Source organism: Pteropus vampyrus, unplaced genomic scaffold (assembly GCF_000151845.1).
Source record: "Pteropus vampyrus isolate Shadow unplaced genomic scaffold, Pvam_2.0 Scaffold97, whole genome shotgun sequence".
In the NCBI taxonomy this organism is placed as follows: domain Eukaryota; kingdom Metazoa; phylum Chordata; class Mammalia; order Chiroptera; family Pteropodidae; genus Pteropus; species Pteropus vampyrus.
In genome coordinates this window covers 783731-789078 of record NW_011888878.1, presented here as the reverse complement: position 1 = coordinate 789078, position 5348 = coordinate 783731, and positions in this window count along the sequence as shown.

The following is a 5348-nucleotide window of genomic DNA, read 5'->3' as shown; positions in this document are numbered from 1 at the left end:
ATTCCTTTTTCATTAGTGAAGAATTTCTTCACTAATGAAAAAGGAATGTGAAAAAATGTCAGAATATAATAATTTTTTAAAACAAAGGAATTTAAAAATTAGGATTAAGCATTTTCTTTGAAACAATATTAATTCATTCCTGGTATACAATAACACATAAATTAAAATTTAATTAACCCAATGGCAAAAATAAACAAGTTCAAAAACAGTTGTTCTTTATCTGTAGACTTTATCTTTAGTGCATTTGGTCTGAGTCTTGAGTTTAATACTTCTAATACTCTTCAAGTGGGGTGTACACACCAAATTCTCGCTCTTTTTTCAGGATTTTGGTGCTGAGTCAGGCAAGGCATAGATCTCTAAGGTCGGCAATCTAAGAATCAAAAGCGAAAGAATCAAAACAGAACTTGAGTTCCTTCAAGTTGATGTACTCCACAGAAACATTTAGAGTAGAAAGAAGAAATACTTTACATACTTTTCACTCTGGTTCATTTTTGGCATTTGAGGTTTTTTGTTTTCATTTATTTTTTTTAATTTTTTGTATACCAGGTTAGAAAGAAAGTTCAGCCTGCTGAGAATTGGTGTCCCGCTTTCATATTTTTGGTTGAATTTTCCTGTGTATTTATATTTTGGCCCATACTTAATTAATATATTTCTTCCTAGTTCCTATATTTGAAAAAAAGTGGATAAATCCATGTGATATTGTAGACTGAGCTTGGGATTAAATCCTTAAATGAGTGATTCTTGCACTTTCAAATTGCTAAACCTATCTTGAAGCTGCTCTGCATTTTTGAAACTTCATTGTATTACATTAAGGCTTTGCTTTAAAGGTTGTATTTTTGTTGGTTGTGGCATAAAATGTAGATATATCCATATGGTGCTTAACATTGTAAATTATTTTTCCCCTTAAATCTCCTTAAACTTTAAACTTGTATTCAATGTTCGCACTCAGCTGTTCCCAGGAAACCTGGTGAATGCACTGCTAAATTTTCACTGCATCTTTGATATTTTTTCTTTCCTTGTTTTATGTCATATATAACTTGCTTTACTAGAACATCTTGAGCAGGAAATGTTCTCCCAGGATACTATTAAAATGTGGTGGTGCTGATGGGATATAAATGGGAAGGTAAGAAGGAAAAAACAAGTAGCCAAGCAAAAGATGAGAGGAAAATGTTAGACAGTTAAAATTTAAGTGACAACATGGGAGGACTTAGCTCAGAGTTGCTCTATCCCAGATGCTCACTCCAATGTACACATAGTAGGTACTCAATAGTATAATTTGAATTAACTAATGATTATCAGAGCAAAACCTGGTGGGAAGACAAAGATCAAAAGCTAGTTTGACCAATTACTACATGTATGACCCTAGGCAGATTCCTTGATCTTCTGAGCCCCTAAAAAGATGAAAATAACATCCACCAAAAACTTTACTGTAAAAGTCAGAGGAAACAATATATTTAAACTTTCCAGCAAGTATCAAGAATAATAAGCCATCAATAAATGATTAACTATTATTGCTTTCTCAAAGTGATTGTTTATATACACACTTGTATACCTAGAATCAGATGCATAAAAAAAATATTGAGGCCAAAATAAACTTTTAAAAAAGGAAAAAAATCATTGAAAGTTGTGTACATTTTAATATAACATACTAAATGTCTACTGTCGAACAGGTTTCATAGCCATTTCCTGTTTTTAAAATGGCTTTCCAATTGCTTAAGAGAAAAAGTCATGATTATAGCTGCCAAATTTTACATCTGGACATTATGGAATGTCAAATGGTCCTTATATTGGTAATCATTTTCTCTATGGCTCAGTGAAATTCTCGTATTAGTTATCATTTATTTGAAATAAGGGAAATTATATAGTCAAAAATAGTGATACTGTTTAAAAGCATTATGACTTATACCTTGAAAGACTGGTACATAATTTGTCATCCTTCATAAACTTAAAGCAGCCATAACTAGTCTTTTTTTTTGGCATTTATTCTTTTTCCCAAATCAATATGGCTTACCTACCAGGTTTGGCAGGATCGGTCCAGTTCTGGTCATTATTGATGTTGTCACCTTCAAAAGTATGCATGGACTCTAAGAATTTATGTAGTTCCAGGAGATCAGGGAATGTGATCCTTGGTAGTCACTTCCTTTACCACAATATCATTTACTATTGTTGTCTTCTGGTTCTTCACTGTATCTCCAGACAGGTCACAGAGATAACATTGGCAGCTATCCACAGCCACAGGGAACTCTCACCCACTGCTCCCCAGAATTTTCCCAATAAATACAACAACCATTCCCTCCATTTAAAGAACACATCCCCAATATCTCACAAAAACTCACCAAAACCAGACCCTATATTCTCCCAATCCCTCTCCCTTCACCCATCTTTTCCTCAAATGGCCTTGGGCTTGTTTAATGCCTTTGAAACACAAAGTAGTTTTAATTTCCCTTGACACAAGATATCCAAGAACAAATTGGCAAGACCATCTTCTAAAGGTGGTGTGTTGGGTAATGTGAGGAACAGAAGGGAAAAATTACTTATTATTGATTTAATTTTTCAGAGAAGTAAAAACAAAGTTAAAGTAAAAATCTCAGCGAGCATTCTTCTCTATAAATTACATAGAAGACGGAAAAATCAAGTTGAGTAACTGGAAGAAAACAGGATTTACAATTAGATCTCTTATGTCCACATGACCTAGCAATTCCACTCTTACATATATGCCCAAGAGAAATGAAAACATGTCCACACAAAAACATGTACACAGACGTTTATAGCAGCATTATTTTCAATATCCCCAAAATGAATACAACCAAATTTCTCTTCACTGATGAATGGATAAACAAAATGTAGCATATCCATTCAATGAGCTATTATTCAGAAATAAAAAGGAATGAACTGATATATGCCACAACATTGATGAACTTTGAAACATTATGCTAAGTGAAAGAAGTCAGTAAAAAAAAAAAAAAATTGTATGATTTCATTTATATAAAATGTTTTAAATAGGCAAATTTATAGAAACAAAAAATAAATTAGTGGTTGCATGGGGACAGCGAGGAGGGTATAGTGAGGTGAGGGTTGGTATTAGAGGAGGAGGAATGAGAAATGATTGCTAATCGATATGGAGTTTATTTGAGGAAGATGAAAATGTCCTAAAATTAGATTGTGATGATAAGAAGTCATTGGAAAGATTTACTATCACTTCCTATTTGAAATAATGGCCTCGAATGCACATTATTTAGCAGGAAACAGATGCGTGCAACAAAAAGCTCACATCAATAACACCTAAAATCAACAAAATTTTGGAACTCATTTGGATGATTTATGATCATTTGTACAACTAAATAATTTAATTTACTTAGAGAATAAAAGAAATATATGTTTTAATTATTGACATATGTTAATTTATATATTCATTCATGGGAGCTATAACTCAATGCACTTACATTTTTATAGGAATCTACTTTTCTAGAAAATATAAAACATTAATAAGATATAATATCTACACATTTCCCAAATGTATGAATAGTTCCAGGAAAATGCCTACAATTGCCTTTTATTGGATCAGTTTGGGTTAAATGTCCATCATTGAACTAATCACTATGCCCTAAAGGATGGCATATGCTGATTGATTGCTAAAGCCTGAGTCATCTGACAGGTCTAGAACCAATGGATGAGGTCACCTCACTAGAACCACATAGACTGAGATAATAGCAAAGGCATTTTTCCCAATGTAATATCAGAAGAGAAAATGGTTGCCAAGCAAGTAAGAACAGATGCCAACTATAACTTTGAATTTTTTTTCTTTATTTATGTTGCAAGGGATGAATATTTATCATCAATAGGCCCATGTAATTAGTTTGGTTGTGACTGCACATATCCTAAGTGTATAAAATTTAGATCCATCAATACCTCTGCACCTCACTATAAAACTCATAAAAGAATAAAAGAATAAAAGAATAAAATTTACAAACTAGGAGGACCTCAAGTTCAGTTATTCCAAATCCCATATCTTATAACTAAAAAGTTAAAGCACAGAAAGACTAACTGACTCATCAAAGTCACATACATCATGGCATGATGGAGACTAAATACAGCTTCCTCCATGCCTCTGAGTGAGTTAAATGGCATTTAGCATGAACTCAAATGACAGCAATACAATGATGAAAACAGCAAGCACCATTAGAGAAGTACAAATAAAGTGCTCCAAGAATTCAAATACACTAATCATCTTTGGGAAGGAAGCAAGCCATACGTTTCATCTAGATAGCTCAAACTCCCCCCCTTAGGATGCTCAAACCTATTTTTTATATCATTTTATGCAAATTTTGAAAACTATATTAAATTTCTCCCTGTCTTTTCAGAATAGCTAATGCTGAACATTATGTGGCCTTTTGATAACTGTGCCATCATTATGAATCACTATTGCCGTGTTATTCTGTAAAATACACACAATTCTGTGTCTGTGTACTTAATTGTCTGCTTCCTCCTTCCTTATCTAACAACTGTCACTTCATTACTGCCAGTTTGCTTGCCTCTAGCATTCTCTCACTCCTTTTTAATTTGTTACTTATAACTTACGTTGAGCTGGGACACCAAAAAACACAATTATTATGACCTTGGTTAAGTAAGAATAAACAATCTCTAAGTGGGAACACATAAGACGTTAAGAAAGAGAATCCACAGCTTTAGTCTGGGGACATGGAAGTTATTTTGAGTACTCAAGGACCTTTTTAACTTATTTATGGGTTTGCAATCCAGGGAACAGAGGGTGCTGGGAGTCTGACCTCTGATCAAGTTGGACATTACTATGCATAAATTTTATAGAGATCTACTAACATGGGGTTTCATCGAGGAAGCCAGATTACCATTCTTCCAGATGATTGTGGCTGGTGTAGCAACGAGCTTATGCAGAAACACCTTCTAGACACACTACAGGAAATCTCCTAGAATACTTGCCATGGTTTAAGCTTATTTAACTGTGAGCCTAGAGTTGTGTTACATTCCAATTTCTATGGGCAAAACCACAACCTTGAGTCTAGATCCTCTAGAGTGCTCAGCAATCTGATAGTTTCCAAGTCTCTTCTCCACAGTGAGAGTCATCTAAAATGCCATCAATAACATTATTGCAAGCCCACAGAAATATAATGCCAGCCCAACATTCCCAGCTCATCATACCCCAAAATATAGATTTCTGTTTAAAATCAATACTCCTGAGTTCTATGAAAGAATAAGATCACAACAAAAATTAAAACTCATATTTCACTGGCTCTGGTCTTTGACAGAAGAGTCAAAACCTTTGGTGTCCTACAAAATCTCTATCAAATATTTATGGAGATCCTCAAGAAGTG